The sequence below is a fragment of the Sesamum indicum genome, linkage group LG6, assembly GCF_026168435.1.
Source record: "Sesamum indicum cultivar Baizhima isolate 11 linkage group LG6, ASM2616843v1, whole genome shotgun sequence".
In the NCBI taxonomy this organism is placed as follows: domain Eukaryota; kingdom Viridiplantae; phylum Streptophyta; class Magnoliopsida; order Lamiales; family Pedaliaceae; genus Sesamum; species Sesamum indicum.
This window is the reverse complement of record NC_142662.1, coordinates 10,323,428-10,342,428: the sequence shown is the minus strand read 5'-3', so window position 1 is coordinate 10,342,428 and position 19,001 is coordinate 10,323,428. Positions and strand designations below refer to the sequence as shown.

Sequence of the window (19,001 nt, the reverse complement as noted above, 5' to 3'; positions counted from 1 at the left end):
GGTTTGATGAGTTCTTCAAGAAGATTAAAGGTGAAGTCGACAGGTATTCTTTTTTACATTCAAGTTTCAGTTTCTGCTTTCGTTTTTGGTTCATACTTTAATTAGTTTCTGCGTGTAATGCTTAATCTTGGTTGTCTTATAGATGGTTCATTTAAAATAAATAAATAATCATAAGCTATGCCACGTTATCTCCATTGTTGAGGTGGGAAGAGCATTCTTTATAGTCAGTTCTTTTAAGTCCTCCTTAATTGACAAGATATTTCCTCCACTCCTTTCAAGTTCTAACAATTAGCATTGATATACCGGGTTTTACGTAATGCTGGTATCGGTTGGACATTACAATGGTTAACCTATGAATAACGCTCTCTTTTGTCGATTTGTTGAAGATTTTTTCCAGAACTCAGGGAAAGTTTTGATGTTCTGGCAACTAATATGAATTAGGATAAATATTTCAATCTGGGTAACCATAGCTAAACATTTGATTTTATATTAATCTTGTGTTCTTCCTGTTGAAGTTGTTCCTTTCTCTGATTTGTGTTTCTTATGTTCAAGTTTCTTTATGTGTAAAGCTTTTGATGTTTTCAACTCATTAGCATGCCTTTTTTTGTTTTCCTTTAATAGCTCAAATTAAGATCCTGGTCATTTGGTTGTAGGAACCGGGAATTTCAACAATCCATGAAGGAGATTAAGGAGAAAGTAGAGGACTTGAAAGGGATGAATGAGGATATAAAAGTTAGGTAATATTACAACGATATATACTTCTTGTGTTGTTGTGGGGCACTTGTTTAACTATTTAGAGACTGAGACATATTATTGTATGCCAAGGCTGGCAGACACTTCCAATGGGAGCTCTGAGATGGTGAAATGGCGAAATGCAGAACAAAAACAGACTATTGAGCAGTTGTACAAGCATGTAGATGGTGTTTGGTCGCAGGTTCAAGAAAAAGCAAAAAAGGTATAAATCATCCTCTAGTGGCTCTACAGTGTCTTCCCGAAGGTGAATTAGATGGTGGGGCAATTACAGCATCAAAGTAGTCATGCACCCTCTCCACGTCATGTGAAGTCCAATTATAACATTCTAGGGTAAACTCTCGCATAAGTAAGTGATAACTTACATCATAAGGTGTTCTGAACTTTCCATTTTTGCACTTTTGGCACGGGGACCTAATTTTGCTTTCATCCATAACAACACTGACACTTGGCCTATTCTATTAAAGTTTTAATTCCATCCTCATACTTCAGTGTAAAACTTGCCCTCTCTAGAAGGTTCTTGTCTTACATCCATCTCCTCAGTTGTCATAACATGATGATAAATCACTACATATTCACAAGTATATATATAATTATATTCCGACCTATAAATTTGTAAATATTACTTTACATGAACAATAGATAACATATAGGATCAAAGATCATAAAACTAAAATAATTAAACTACAATTTAATTAAAAAAATTGGTATGGTCATTGTTACCTGGTCAATCAACTCAAGAGATCAACAGTTATCGGTCCAAATATTAAGCAATTCTACCTAATCAAGTGTACATGCAAGAAAATCAAAGAGATATTGTGTGTGTGGTTAATAATCAGTTTTAGAATAAATGAAATGAAATAAAATGAAAACAACTTGCAACACAGATATATAAGCTATATTATATTAGCTTTTTGTAACGGCCTTTGGAGCTAAAAATATAGCGTCAAAAAATATATCTGTTCGAGGGTCTGCATTGGGGGGCCTTTGAAATACACATTGAGAAAAAATCCGTTCATATTGGTATGGTCTTTGTAACATTCTTCATACATATTCATTCACCCGATTTTTTATATGGTATTTGTAACAGCTTAATAATTTTTTCAAGCAACCATTACAAGGTTAAACAGTCGTCCCAAAATCATAGAAAATTAGTAACGACCAGTTATTATAAACCGATTTTGTAATGGTTGGTTACGTTTAGACATTTGGACAGGCTGTTCATACATGTTTTGGAACGGCATACACAATAAGAAATGCTGGTCGTCTCTAATTATAAAAACCATTTCAAAAAGTCGTTACTAATGGTAACGACCTTTTCTTTGTAACAACCTTACAGATATTTGTATCTAGTAATGACTTTTGTAACTGTTTTGGCCGTTAAAAAATTATTAAATTTTTGTTGGGTGCGACGTGATGTAATCAAACCTTATCTGTTACAATCTTGTGGGAAATGCCGTGTAAGAGGCCGTTTAAAAAAATCATTACAAGTATCGCTTTTTCTTGTAGTGATAGTTCAGGGAGACAAAGTATATTAACCCTAAAAACATAGTATTAGTTTATAAAATTAAGTTGAAAAAATGTCTATGTACGTAAATATATGTAAAATGTAATTGTTGTATGAGAATGATAGTAAAATATTTGTAGTAAAAATATGTATTACATGTCATAGACTTAGAGAAATTCTAAGTTTTTGGCTTATCACTCCTAATAGAATATAAAGAAAATAATATATGTATTTCTCCAAATCACTTTCTTATTCTCCCCAAAAATTCATTTACAAATAAAATACATGGTGGTATTTATAGACCATCAAAATTATGATTACACAATACACCATAACTATTATAATTACAAATCATAATCAGGGATACAAAAAGGTATAACATAATGGGTATTAAAAATGAATATCGAGAGGTGTATGCATTCATATATATACTTATTATATATAATACTCCCCCTTGAATGCATACCTCTTTATCATATACATCCTGCTCGTTAAAACCTTGCCAGGAAAAATCGAATGGCACAAAAATCAAGACTAAGGAAAAGAGTACAATTATATAATCTCCCCCTCAATTTAAGCAGATATCTTTCAGGTGTCGCATGCCAATATTACGTACAAGTTGTTTGAACACTTTTGCTGGTAGTGCCTTCGTAAATAAATCTGCTAAGTTCTGACTTGATGAAATTTGTTTAAAATCAACTTTGCATTCCGCTTGAAGCTCGTGAGTGGAAAAAAAATTTAGTGATATGTGCTTGGTTCTATCGCCTTTAATATAACCATCCTTGATTTAGGTGATGCATGCCACATTATCTTCATATATTACTGTGGGACTTTTCTCGATTGATTCCAGTTCACATGATTCATGCACATAATGTATTAGTGATCTAAGCCATACACATTCATGCCCAGCCTCATATAATGCAATTTATTCTGCATGACTTGATGAGGTGGCTACAAAGTTTGTTTAGTTGAACGCCGTGAATGTATATCCATACATGAATGTATATCCAGATATAGCTTTATGTGGATCAGACAAGTATCCCGCATCTAAATAACCAACTAATTTGGTTGTTTTGGCATCATCATACCGTTCAAAATATAGTCCAATGTCACTTGTTCCACATAATAATGTAGAATGTATTTAACACCATTCCAGTGTCTCTTTGTTGGTGTTGAACTATATCTTGCTAGTAGATTAACTGAAAAAGCCATATCTGGTCGAGTATTATTAGAAAGATACATCAATGCACCAATTACACTAATATACAATACTTCTGGACCCAAAATTTCATCGTTATGTGCTGGAGGACGGAACAAATCTTTATTAATATCAAGTGATCGAACTACCATAGGTGTACTCAATGGATGAGATTTGTCCATATGAAAATGCTTAAGCACTTTTTCTATATAGTACAATTAATGAATGAAAATTTCACCGTTAGTATGTTTAAGTTGCAGGCCGAGACAATACTTTGTAGTACCAAAATCTTTCATCTCAAACTCACTTTCTAAGTAATCAACTGCTTGTCGAATCTCTTAAGGAGATCCAATAATATTCGAATCATCAACATACACAGGTATGATTTCAAATCCCGACTCTGTTCGTTTTATGAATAAACATGGACTTATTTGATTATGAAAAAATCCTTTCTTTATTAAGTACTCACTAAGACGATTTTACCACAGACTTCCCGATTGTTTAAGTCCATACAAGGACCTTTTCAATTTGATGGAGTACATATTGACGAGGCTTTGACTGTAATGCTTCAGGCATTTTTAATCCTTCTAGGATTCTCATATAGATATATGTATCCAATGACCCATACAGATATGCAATTACCAAATTCATGAGCTACATTTGCAGCTGTTCAATTACTGATAAACTGATTAAAAATCTAAGTATGGTTGCATCCACTACAGGTGAATATGTTCAATATAATAAATTCTAGGCTTTTGAGTAAAGTCTTGGGCCACAAGTCTAACTTTGTACCTTACAACTTTATTTTGTTCATTTCTCTTTCATATAAACACCCACTTATAGCCAATTGGTCTGACGCCTTTTGATGTTGGAGCTATAAGTCCAAATACTTCTAGCTTATTTAGCAAGTCTAGCTCATCTTGTATGGTATTTTTCCAACTTTTTCAATCATTTCGATGTCGACATTCCTCCATAGTTTGAAGATCATTTTCATTTTCATCCATGATTTAGACGGCTACAGAATAGGCAAAAATTCATTCATTTCAATTTCTTTTCGATACCAACCTAAACTGTTATGAGCATAATTAATAGACATCTTGTAACTGTCCTCGAGATCTTGCTCATTACTTTTAGAGTTTTCAGATAAAACCGCTTCAGGGATTTTATCCTTAGAGACAACACTAGTGGTCACATTAATATCGTGATTAATTGAGACGATATGGTCCTTTCTCTTTCGAGGATTTGCATCTTTAGAGTCTATCATGCTTCTGGTGTATTTGTGACTCAGACGTCTTTGATTGAGTAATAATTGTTTCAGGAACATCGAAACGAGTTGGAACATTTTCAGTTGGGATATGTGATTTTGTGACCTTTTTGGTATCTATCAACGCTTCTGGTAGCCTATTTGCAACACTTTGCAAATGTATGATCTGTGGAACTTCAAGTTCACTATCATTTGTCCGTGGATCCATAAAAGATATAGATGTTGCATTCCATGCAATATCTTTCCTTTTAATCTCCTTATCTACTCCCCCTAATGCCGGGAATATTGTCTCATTAAATTGACAATCCAAGTACCTAGCAGTGAATTGATCACCGATAATTCGTTCAAGGTACTTAATAATTGAGGGAGACTCAAAACCAACATAACCTCCCAATCTCCATTTTGGTCCCATTTTAGTTCGTTGCGATTGGGTTTCGAGACATACACCGCACAACCAAACACCTTTAAATGTGAAATATTTGGTTCTCTTCTAGAGACCAATTATAATAGAGAAAATTTATGGTAAGTAATAGGTCTAAGACGAATTAGGATTGGTGCATGCAAAACTGCATGCCCGCATGCCGATAAAGGCAATTGTGACCTGATCAATAAGGATCTAGCTATTAATTGTAACCGCTTAATTAACGACTCTGCCAGGCCGTTTTGAGTATTTACATGAGCAATTGGATGCTCCACAACTATCCCAATTGATTGACAATAATCATTGAAGGATTTAGAAGCAAATTCTCCCGTATTATCTAACCTTATCCTTTTAATAGGATAATTTCAAAAATAAGCCCTCAATTTAATAATTTGGGCTAACAGCCTCGCAAAAGCAACATTTCGTGTTGAGAACAAGCTTACATGTGACCAACGTGTTGATGCGTCAATCAACACCATAAAGTATTTAAATGGCCCACATGACGGTGTTATTGGCCCGCATATGTCTCCTTAAATTCGTTCAAGAAACATAGGAGATTATACATTCACTTTCGTCATAGATGGTCTTGTAATTAATTTTTCAAGAGAACAAGCCGAACATATAGAATCACTTTTAAAAAGAAACTTCAGGTCCTTTAGTGGGTGTCCATGTGAATTTTCAATGATTCTATAGTTTTACCTGGGTGGCCAAGTCTATCATGCCACAAAGAAAAAATACTTTGATCAACTTACTTTGGGTTAGTGATACTATGTGTTTCAACGGAGCTTATCAATGTGTCATATAAACAAGAAGTATATGTTCTCATTCTTTCTAAAACGTGCTTCTGGCCAGTTTGATTTGTTGTAAGGTATAGATATTCGATACCATTTTCATTCATGGTTTCAATATGAAAACTATTTTGTCAAATATCCTTGAAACTCAATAAGTTCCTTTGTGATTTACTAGAGTATAAGGCATCATTGATATGTAATCTTATTCTTCAGGCAACAAGATAGTAGCTCTTCCGAAGCCTTCAATAAGATTACTAACTCCTGAAATAGTATTCACATTTTTTCTTGTCATTAACAAGTTTGAGAAAAATTTCTTGTTTCTTAGAATTGTATGCGTAGTGGCACTATCAACAAGACAATGCTCCTTGTCATTGAGATTTGTAATGGCTTGATCTATTCAATATAAATGAAATAGACATATAATAAATAAAAGAAAAACTTCATTCATAAAATATAAAAACATTACAATATTAAAAAGAATACCCTACAAATAAAAGTAAATATAACTTAATAATGAAAACAAACTAATAATATATGAGCTAAATCTAATCAAGAAGCATGTCGAATTCCTCAGTAATGTCACCAAACTGTAAGGGCAGCTAAGAGAGATTTTTATCATCATTTTCAATAGACTAAAAAAAATTAGATGCATCCATGTAGGTATTGTCTGAGATTCCAGCCTCAACAAAATTAGTCTCAATTTCTTTACCTTTTGATTTCACAGAAGCCTGGTATAATTTGACTAGATGTTGTGTCATACGACAGGAATGGGACCAATGTCCGAACATCCCACATCTATAGCAAAGATCTCCATTTGTAGTTTTCTCTTGTTGATTCTTTATCTTGCTCCCATTGTTCTTCTGAATATTGGGATTAAATCCATGTATTATGATGATTTCTACGACCATTACCACGATCACGACCACGACCATAATAATGGCCCCATGGTGGGCCATGGTAATGACCACGCCCCTTTCGTGAAGAAGTAGCATTTACTTTAAATTTTTGATGGTCAAATTGGTCCTTTAAACTTTTTCAGAGTTGAAAAAGAGTTTTGACTGTATATTGAGACTTCAAGCTCTCATGAAGATGATGACGAAGCAAAATCATTGCTTTAGCATAGTCTTGCTCAGAAGCACTAGTATTTTCTTTCATTGTTTCTCCCAATTTTGCTACTTGCCAAATGTAGTTCAGCATCGAACCCATGATAAATAGTTTTTTTCAGAAGCATCTAGAGTAAAGAAATTCAATTTTGTGAGATTGGCCATTAAACTACAACAAGTTAATATGCACTTTTAGCATAATATTCAACATATATATAAGTAACATAAAACGTTTTACACATGATATAAAGTAAAAATGACATGAAATATTACTAACATTAAGTTACATATAAATTACCATGTAATTAGTTTGAATTATTATGGCATGCATACATACATGGAATTAAATATATTTAAGTTTGGCTTAAATTCTTATAATGTTACAAATAGCAATTAAATGGTATTCTTGTCAAAATTATTTTCTTAAAAAATAAAAATTTTGTTGCATATAAATATACTAGCAAAACATGCAAAATACAAACCACGATTAAGCGCTACGAAATCCGCCCTCCATACCATGACCTCTCTCTATATAGGAGCCTTACAAGACTTAGACAGCTTCGAGAAGACTCCCGGGCTTGCCTGAGGAGCTATTTCAAATGAGACAGGAATGAAAGTAAGGCGGAGAGGGGGAGGAGAGTTAGTAAAAGCTGCACGGGGCCTATCTGCTGCCTCCACTTCTCCTTAAGGTAGAGTTGAGCTGGGCATATGAAAGAAAACTATGAAGGTAAACTAAGTTAATTAAATTAATTTCAAATTAGTCATATTTTAATAACAATAGCTATACTATGATATCAAAAAAAATTATCACGAATCAAATAAAACAAAGAAGTGTCGGGCTTTTTGATCAAGCCATTATCTCAAAACACTTCAAGTGGTGAGAAACTCAAAAAACATTATACTTATCATCGCTTTAGGGATGATATTGCACATAATTGGTACAAAATATTTTACCAACTATTGGAGATGATTTTAACTCATTACTTACTTTAGGAAGCAATGAAATTTTATAAAATATATCCACTTCAGGGGATGAAATCAAGAAATTATATGCCTACTTCTGGAGGCAATATTAAATATGATAGAACTTTTATATATATATATATATATCCACTTCAGGAGATGTTAAAATGTATATAATATAATTTTATTATGAATAATCAAGAATAAAAGTAACTATGATATTATAGAGGTAAACAAACAAAGAATAAAAATTATACTAGAAAAATTAACATTCTACCTTGATCGAGGGTAACGCCGTGCTGATAACGTGTTATAGAAAAATTCGAAGTTTATTGGCTTATCACTCCTAATAGAATATAAAGAAAACAATATATGTATTTCTCCAAATCACTTTCTTATTCTCTTCCCAAAAGTCCATTTACAAATGAAATATATGGTGATATTTATAGACCACAAAAATTATGGTTACAAAATACACCATAATTATTATAATTACAAATCATAATGGGGGATACAAAAGGGTATTAAAAATGAATATCAAAAGATGTATGCATTCATATATACATATTATATATACTAAATATGTTCTTACTTTTATCATTGTTTTAAAATTTGAAACTGAAATTGAAAACACAACCAAACAAGGCAAAGTCTCACAATCACACAAATATGATAGATACAATCGGTTATGATAGAAACTGTAGCATGATAGTTGGAAGCGAGTAGATATATGTGAGTCCATGCTCATGCAGAAACAAACATCAAGCTCTCACTTTCTTCAAGCCCAAACGCATTCTGTCTGCTGCTACTTCCATACCTTTCAACAAGCCCAAACGCATTCTGTCTGCTGCTACTTCCATACCTTTCAACAACATTGGCAGAGTGAAAAGAAGTGGAAGCACTTGTGGTGCTATTTTCTCTGTAAACTCTCCGAATCTCCCATAAGATTTCTGCACATCTCCTCATAGAAGGTCTTGATAGTCTTGATGGCGAAAGACATTGGCAAGCGAATTTGAGGACCCTTTCAACTGCCTGGATTGAGGCTAAGCTTCTTCTTCATCTTGGATCCATTGCCACGCCGACTTCTCCATCTTTTAGCTTCCTCAGTGCCTGCAAAGGAAGACCACTCTAAGATTTTTCTCATTGCTTTTTTTTTGTTGTTTTCCCCTGATAAGATGGGAGCACAGAAATCTGAAAAGCTATTGCATGCTAATTCAGAAAAATAATGGGTAATCTCTTTCTGTCAATGGTACAATAATTATGAAAAAAAATCATCAAACAACATTCTTCTGGAATAAGTGCATTTTCTATCATTAAATATAGTAACTAATGCGATTTTAACCATCAAACAATCTTAAGGCTGCAATTTTAGTCCTCAAACTTTAATTCTTTTGGCACTTTTGGTCCTTCCATTAACTTTTTCATTACATTTAACGAAAATTTCAATTAATGTGGAAAAAATTACTATTTTGTCCCGATTTTGTGGTGCTTTTCAAGTTGTAATTCAATGCATCCATTTTTTCTATTTTTCTTCAAACTTTAAAAGAGAATAAATCAAAAAAATAAATTTAAGCAACAAATTTTCTAAAATTTATTGACATTTTTTGTTAAGATTATTTAGAAAGTTTGTTGCTTAATTTTATTTTTTTTTTGGTTTATTCTCTTTTGAACTTTTTAGAAAAATAGGAAAAATGGGTGCATTAGATTACAACTTGAAAAACACCACAAAATGAAAGAAAAATAGCAATTTTTTCCACTTTAAATGAAATCATCGTTAGGTTTAACGAAAAAGTTAATGGAAGGACCAAAAGTGCCAAAACAGCTAAAATTTGAGGACAAAAAATACAATCTTAAATTATTTGAAAACTAAAATTGCACTAGTGACTATGTTTGAGGACCAAATATACATTTATCCCACATTCTTGTTTAGACATTGTTTGCACTATCACGAGTATTTCCTGTACATCTTATTCATTTTACGTCAGCAAGGATGCAACATGAAGATTTCAACTATAATAAAGATCAGGTACAATGTGTATAATAAAGAAACAGGAGCAACTGGTTTCTCAACATAAATATAACATGATTTGACTTCAACAATGCAAAGATGAGGAATGAGCTGGGAGATGGAAGTGGTGAATAGCAAAAATGTAAAATGCTTTGTCCCATGCTCTTCTGATCGGCCATTTTTAGCAAGTCCCTTGACCTTTCAGACAAAAAATATAACATCAGGAGAATAACGTTACTGCATATTGTCGTTCATTATTTTGATAGAGCTGCTCGAGTAGCTAAGAGGGAAAATTATCGCTCAAGTGTGAGAAAATCTTGTCACCGCAGAAAGAAAGATAAAGTTAGGAATATTACTTAATTATGAGACATTGATATTCTAGCCTCCTTTTACTCACCCATTGTATTGTAACTCTCTCAACTGCACTTCTCTTGGATTCAATAGGATGTCTTCCTGTCACCATTTCCACGAGCAATACACCAAAGGAGTACACATCACTCTTTTCAGTAAGTTGGTGCATCCTCAGGTATTCAGGGTCCAAGTAGCCAGCAGTTCCTTTAATTTGTATAGAAATATGAGTGGCACTGGGATCCTCTGCTGCTAAATGTGCAAATCCAAAATCAGCCACTTTGGCTCGGAGTTTTTCTGTGATGAGCATGTTTGATGCTTTGATGTCTCTATGAATAATTGGAGGATCTGTGATATGAATAACAATGTTAAACTCCCCGAGTAAAACAGAAATCAAATAGATAAGGACAAGTGGATACTACGACAATCAAATGCATAGCTTAGTTGCATGTTAATCAATTTATATTGATAGGATAAAATAAAGATGATATAGTCTAATTGCCAGATTAAAATGTCGCCATTGCAAACTAATACAGGCTCTGATAGGGCAAATTGCAATTTTCGTCCAGTTTCTTAGGGGCAGTGGCGTTTTCAGTCCAGGTCTTTTCCAAAATAGAATAGTGGAATAATAATTAAAAAATTTTGGCAATTTTAGGACAAATTACCCTAAATCAGCCGGAATTGTGCACGAGGGAGGCATGTGAGCGTCTGAAAGTTGGGGGAAGCTGACGTGTCCGGTGAAACTGCTTATGCGTAAAAAAAAAAAGAGGGGAACATGACGTGGCATCGCTGACGTGGAAAAAAAGCCACGTCAGCTTGCCAACATGAACAGAATTGGAGGGAAAACAGACAGCACGTCTGAAGCACGTGTTGTTGTTGTCTTCTCCCCTCTTTTACAGATTAGGGTAAAGAAAGAGGGGTAAATATTGAAGCCAAATACCTAAACTGTAGAGAAAGAAAAAGATTTAAAAACGCGATTACTGAGTTTTAGCACGAAGGAAAGGAAATTTCACTGCGGTAAAATCAATTGTGGGAAGATGGTCGTCATTCGCACAGACAGGCATTTGAATATGCCACCGCCTACTTATCGTAAGTGGTTTCTCCATTTTATTTTGTTATTTTGCTTGCATTGTGCTTAGTACTCTCAGAATATTATTTAAAGGAATTAAATTTGGTATTGTGAAAAGGGGAAACATGGTCCCCTGAAGATGACTGTTCTTCGTCGTTTTGTGAGTGTATCTATTTCTTTTTTTTCTTTTTGTATTGCTATTTTGTAAAGGGGAGACGTGGTCCCCCATGAAATTACTATTATAATATTGGTGTTGGTATGGTGTGCTGTTATTGCTATGTTGCTTAGGTTTCTTTTTTTTATGCTCTGTTTACAGACCCTGAAAGAGAATCCATAACAGTAGCTGTGTTCTATGGGGGTGAACTTAGAAACATGCCTGTTGCAGCTTGCATTGGTGGGAAATTACAGAAATTTGATTATGTGAATGTGACACATATGAACAGGCAAAATCTTGAACTGTTTGCTGAAAAATGTGGGGTTTCTGGGGAAGGAATCAGGTTTTACATAATTAAAAATCGGGGCTCTAAACTATTTTTTAGTGATGAAGACATACTAGAACAAGCTTTAGATCACATGAAAACCAGAGAATTTACAGTATATATTGAACATACGCCTCTAGAACCTAATGAGGTTGCTGTTGAAACTGGTCCAGTGAGGGGAAAAAGAGTAAAACAAAGGCGAAGGGGAAGGGGAAGGGGAAGGGGAAGGTGATGGAGAAGGAGAAGGGGAAAACTAAAGTAGCGGAGGATGATGACATAGTATTTTTGGGAGTTGTAGGAGGAGGAAATGACATGAATGCTGAAACAAGGGGTGAGGAGGATGATGAAATTAACAATGAAACTGAGGCAGGGGGTGTGGGTATATTTGAAGAAAATATGGAGTTTTTAGATAATGAAAATGATATAGGTATTGCCAGTGGATCAAATGATGCTGAGGAAGACAACTCTGAAAATGAATCAATTGATATGGTGGCTAGTGAGAATGATCTCGATGAGCATAGACAGTCAGATGATGAGGAGAATGGGCCTAATTTTGTTGCATTCAATCTAGATCAAATGTATGATCCTGCACTCGAGTTGGGAATGATCCTACAATGTGGATACATACAAGTTAGTGTATGAACCTGCTATACTACCAATCAGTGGTGAAATGCTGTGGGCTGAGACAGGCTTCATTCCTCCGTTGCCTCCAAACTTTGGACGGGGTCCTGGAAGACCTGCTGGAGCAAGAAATAGAGAGCTTGATGAAGGTAAAGAAAAAGATGGATAGAAAAAGCAGAAGAAACAGATTAAACTCAGAAGGCAACATATCAAACACCACTGCAAGATATGTGGTGAAGAGGGGCATAATGCAAAGGGATGTGTCTTATATAAGGACATGCAAGAACCTGGGCTTGATGAGAGTGAAATGAATGCATTGTTTTCAAAGGTACCTCAATATTCACTTTTATTTCTATACATAATCTGTTGTATACATATAAACTAATGTACTTTTTTGTATATTAATTTTCATTTTCAGGCAGGTTCATCATCCACAAGCACTACAAGGAAGAGGAAACATTATGTCTATGAAGATCCAAATAGGGTAAGTATGCTCACTTTTTTATGGGTGTTTAATCATATTGTACAAATTGGTTGACCGTGTGTTCAATGATATTGAATTAGGTGACTATGCCTACTAGTGATAGTGGAGTAAATGATCAACCACCAATTTTACCTCCAATTGTGGAACAACATGAGCCAATGTAGTATGATGTGGAGCCAAAAATACTGACAGAACCTGGCCGTACACCCACTCCACCATGTGTTCAAGGGCCTACGATGTACGAACAATTGCAGATGGCCAACACAAACATGTCATTCCGACCCCAAGTGACATTGCAACCGAGACTCAACATCAGGGCACTCCTCCAATGACTGGTACTGGTTTCATGCCCTCTTTTTCAAGCAGGCCAACAGCTCCTATTTCTAAGATAATAGTGAAGGAGCATGGGAGAAAGTGGGTTGACATTTCTAGCTAGCCTTTCCAAAGTTCTGAGGACCACGGCCAAAAGTAGTTTTTGTGCACTTGCTTTTGTAAATCAATTTTTGTGTTGTGGTGGTAGGAATGGAGTTTTTGTGGATAGTGTTTGTGAATGGAGATTTTGTGGATAGTGTGTTGTGAATCAGTTTTTGTGAATGGAGTTTTTGTGGATAGTGTTTGTGGATAGCGTTTTTTGGTTGTGCAAGTGTAGTGAAATGTCATGAAGTCAAATACATTGCAATGTAAGAATTTTTGGCAGAAATTATGATTTGCAGAAATTATGAGTTCTGTTTTCTGTTTGCATTGGTTGCATTGTGCAAGTGAAGTGAAATGCCATGAAGCAGGGGTATTTAAGTGTTCTGTTTTTGTTTGCATTGTTGAAGTTTTGGTTTGCAGAAATTTTGCCAGAAAGTATGTATATTATAGTCCAGGTACTTGCAGGAAAAGTAATGTGCAGAAATTTCATTACACATAACCAAATGGTAACATATGAATTTGTAATACAATTAATTGAAAGATAAGACTAAATACTAAATATTAAATACAATACAATACATTAAAACAGGGGAAAATTCCATTACACATAACCAAATGATTACATATGGATTTTGTGATACAAGTACTTCAAAAATACCAAATACAATACATTCAAACACTTGCTAAACATAGTACAATATGAACTAAGTCTAACTATCTTCTTTATCTTCTACACCCTATTAAGCCTAACCATCTTCTTCATCTTCTACACCCTACAATTTTTTTTGTTGCTTCTTCGAACACAATCCAACACTCACCCAAATGCACATTATGCAAACAACCAACAAAACAACTGTCAGTCTCCAAAGTCTTCCATGCCTGAAATTTAGTTTCAAAGTTTGAGCTTCCATTTCATTCTTCTTACGCAATAATCGGGGATAATTGTACTCGCCCTTCTACACATTGGAGGGTCCTCCTAATAAAAAAAACCACACCCACCCATCTACAATCAGTTAAGAAAATAAGAAAAATATAATGAGGAGAAAATTCAGCAAAGTGGAGATGAACAAAAAAGAAAAACAAACTTACATTGTAGTTTTACATGAATGGAATCTCCTTCCAGGATTGATCTCAGTCCATGAGGTCCGAAGCACTGCCCTCTTTCCACAATAGCAATCGACAAGAGATGAAACGCTGCTCATTTCAATTCCTTGCTCAATTTCTCTTTAAATCGTGCCTTGGGAGCGAATTTTTTCTTGCGTGGCAAAGATTGGGGGTAAGCGAACTAGGGTTCTTGCAAAGATTAGGGGTAAGCTGTGAATGCGTTTTGCAAAACAAAAAGAGCGATTTTAATGGGAAAGCTGACGTGGACTTTTTTTCCACGTCAGCTTTGCCACATCATGTTTGCCCCCCTTTTTTTTTTTACACGTAAGCTTGCCCCAATTTTCAGATGCTCACGTGCACAATTCCGGCTGATTTAAGGTAATTTGTTCTAAAATTGCCAATTTTTTTTAATTACTATTCTACTATTCTATTTTTGAAAAGACCTGGACTGGAAACGCCACCACCCCTACGAAACTGGACGAAAATTGCAATTTTCCCGCTCTGATATATAGATTGAAGACATGTGATTTTACCGGTATACGTGTGAAGATAGGTAATGGCATGAGCTATTTCGATTGCAGCCCACTTCCACGTGTCCCTGCAGCAGAAAATGATCAGCTGAGATGTAAAGTGATTTCTATTGTTCAGTGCGCAGCCATTGCCCTTCATTTGGATCAGAACAAACAAAAAGAATAGATTTAATATTCATATTACTGAAATATTTTTGTCAAGCTATCGTCTAAAATCATTTACATGCTACTTGGCTTTAAGTCTGAAAAACAACTGATACCATCATTAGGCTGCTTGGTGAAATGCTGATTAACCTAGCGTCCAAATGTTCACGAAGGCTCCCGTTGCTGACATATTCAACGACAATAAGCCTCTCGTCTTTGTGCTCAAGATACCCATAAAATCTTACCAAACTCAGGTGCTCAATCTTTGATAAGGCAAGTATTTCATTCTTGAACTCTGCTGATAGGCGTTGATCATAAGGTTCCTGTCAACATTATTTTGTCATTTTATCATGTCAAAGGCGTTAGGTAGTGATAAATGATGTGCAAGTTGGCAGCCCACATTTATCTTCCCTCTCACCAACAAATTCATATGACGAAAGTCTATTGAGAGAGACAACACAACAGACGAGTACTAAAAATCAGTCTTGTTGATTTCTTACCTTTTTTGCACGCTTTACTGCAACAAAGGTCCCGTTCTCAAGTCTCCCTTAGTATACAGTTCCGAAACCTCCTTCACCAATCTCATTTGCTGGAGAGAAATTTCCTGTTGCCTTGCGGATTTCTTCAAATGATAAAGTAATTTGGGATAGTGCAGTGTCAATTTCTGGAGATCCGTCATAAGTAAAAACCTCGATATCAATGACTTCCTAATGCCACGAGCAGCAGAAGTATTGAATGAATATGCAATCAGAGACAATCCAATCACTGAATCTCCAAAAACAAAGTTGGAAGCAAATATTACAAGCGTACTTAAGACATGGTGAAATAGGATCAGGGCTGAGAAAAGAAGGTACCATCAGTGAGTCACACGCATTGACTTACAACTTTCTGCAGCTTGATAGTGAATTGTGTTGGAAGGAACTGAATCTCTAACGGACTTGGAATCAGCCTTCTTCTGTTGAAAGAAAATCGCTGCAAAAACATCAACTGCCCTTTTTGCAGAAGTTAAGAGGTATTTCAAGGCATGACTATTGGACTTCTGACGGTTTGTTCCAGCGTTGTTTCCTGTTGTCCGGGCACCAGAATCGCTTTTGAGTTTTCTGATACGACCAGTGCGAATGATCAAAGGGCTTTGTGTTTTGGGATGTTTTGGTACATTTTAGGTTTGTAAAGTGGTAGTATTTGGCAGATTTTTAGCATGGAAAGTTGCACTTTACAGCACATTTTATTAATAATCAAAATCAGTGAATTTGAGTATATTTTCTATTTTTTTGCAATTTAGTGCTTTTGTGCAATTTTAGTTTCCGTTTTTATTACTTTCAGGATTTATGCTTACACATTTAAACACAACATAAATTATAATTACTTGCAAAAAAGGCATATCCATTAGTCCTTTTATATATAATTCACCATTACTGAAAGATCATCTAGTAATATATAAGAACATCCTTTTACACATAATTCACTATTACAATAGCATTCAATATTTGAAGTATTTTGAGATGTTTGTGACATCTTTTGCATTGCTCTCAAGATTAAGTGATGAAAAAAAGATGAAAATATTGTGTGGTGTTTGTGGATGATTTACATATATAAATAGCAAAAAAATATTTTTTTAGCACCCTTTTTTTCCTAAAAGAACTGAACACAAGCCTGGTCTTTGTTTTTGCACGTGACAACTCACAAGCCGTTTTCATTAGTTGTTAACGGAACAGGACTATTTCTGTTAAAAAAATAGGATTTTGGGACTAAAGATGTTGAACACGTAAAGCGTGGGACTGCAAGTGAGAAGGGCCCTATCTAGTGGGACCAAAAGTGCTATTTTGCTCCAGTTCACTAACGGCACATGACTTGTCACGTGCCGTTTCCGTTAGTTGTTAACGAAATAGGACCATTTCTGTTAAAAAAATAGGGTTTTGGGACTAAAGGTGTTGAACACGTAAAGCGTGGGACTGCAAGTGAGAAGAGTTCTATCTAGTGGGACCAAAAGTGATATTTTTCCTTATTTATGAGTCAGATTCTTTAAAATCTCATGTGTATTAATCATGATTATAAGAATTTATTATTTAAATTTTATTTATATTTAAAAAATTAGATTATTTACTACACTATTTTTTATAAAATTTATCTCAAATACAAATTTTCTGTTACTTTTTATAATCATAACATATTTCCAGTTTTAAAAAAAATATATTTAGCAGCCCTTATTTTGTTTTAGTCTGGTCTATATGTTATTGAAAATAAAATTTAATTAAAAAAATAGAGACACATGTTTGATAAAATTTCTATAAAAATTCTATAAACTTTTATTTGAAATATGTTATTTATTATAAATTTATTTTGTATCAAATAGATACCTCTACGAAGAATCTTATATGTGGGTAAATCTGAGTAATATTATAATAATTAATTAAAAGTGATAAATATAAAAATTAACTATAGCACTAATATATGATAGTTATTAAACTTATATGTCCTTTCTTATGTTTGTCACAATTGAAAATATTTTTTGTTGTAGGATTAATTGCTCTAAATTTTTCTATGTTTTCAAAACTCCCCATGCGTTAAAAAAATGAGCAAATTCCATTTTTATTTTTCAAAATGTTGACATGAGGTGTTATAACCATTGAGAAAGGGACGATTCAAATTTTATGTAATTAAAATATACTTTTTACATTTTTATATAATCATACATATACTATAATATATATATATATATATATATATATATCAAATGTGCCCATGGGTGGCGAAACTGTTACTCCCAAACTTCTACAGCATATATATATAATTATCTGAGTGACGTCGCCGTCACTCCTCCGTATAAAAGGTGTTAGTGAGGTCGCCCTGCAATAAGGAGGCGGGTAGTGCCCAGTCGCCCCTCGTCGTTGGAAGAAGACCAAAAATAATTATTTTTTAAAAATAATGTAAAGATAATTTATATTTTTTAAATTTTTTATTATTTATAATAAAATATAACTTAAATAATTAATATAAGTTTTTGGTATTTTGATATTTAATTAAAATCTACACCCTTTATTTATTATCTATTTACATAAACCTCGCTTATTTAATTTTTATTTACCTTTTTTACTGAGTCTCCATATAAAATTATATGTTTTAATAATTGTAATGATAAATTATTCAACTAATAATTAATCCAACTTGTATGATTAAAATTACTGATAGTTTATAATATCTCTTTGTGTGAATAACCATTTATTAGTTAAAAATGTCACTTAACTAAAATTTATAGTTATCATTTTGCTATTGATAAATGGTGGGGGAACAAAGTTGGAAAATTTTATCGTCTATTTATTGTTTATATAAAATAAAAATCTTTTCTATTTTATTTATGAGTTAGATTCTTCTAAAATCTAATATGTAATCACATTAAATTTTAGGAAGAGCGGTATTTAATCACAATTATAATAATTTATTATTTAAATTTTAGTTTTATTTAAAAAATAAAATCACACTATTTTTTATAAAATTTATCTGTAATACAAATTTTTCAATTACTTTTTTTAGTCATAACATATTATCATTTTTAATTCTTAGGTGGTTTAAAAAAATAGTATCTTGTACCCCTTATTTTGTTTTAGACTAACAATTCCTCTATTGACAAAAGCTAATCAAATATTTTGATATTAAAAGAACTACCCCAATTAATTTATTACTAATTTATAGATGGAAAGAGACGTCAAGATATTAAATTTAATTTTTCAAATCACTGATGGTTGTTAATTTATTAATTTATAGATGTGATCGCACAATTTAAAATATTTTTTTATGTAGGATAA

General features: G+C 33.6%; 1 pseudogene; it reads right to left on the bottom strand.

Annotated features, from left to right (window-relative positions):
* Positions 1–8,741: 8,741 nt before the first annotated feature.
* Positions 8,742–16,356, bottom strand: LOC105179300 (calmodulin-binding receptor-like cytoplasmic kinase 1; annotated as a pseudogene).
* Between the last annotated feature and the right edge of the window lie 2,645 nt (positions 16,357–19,001).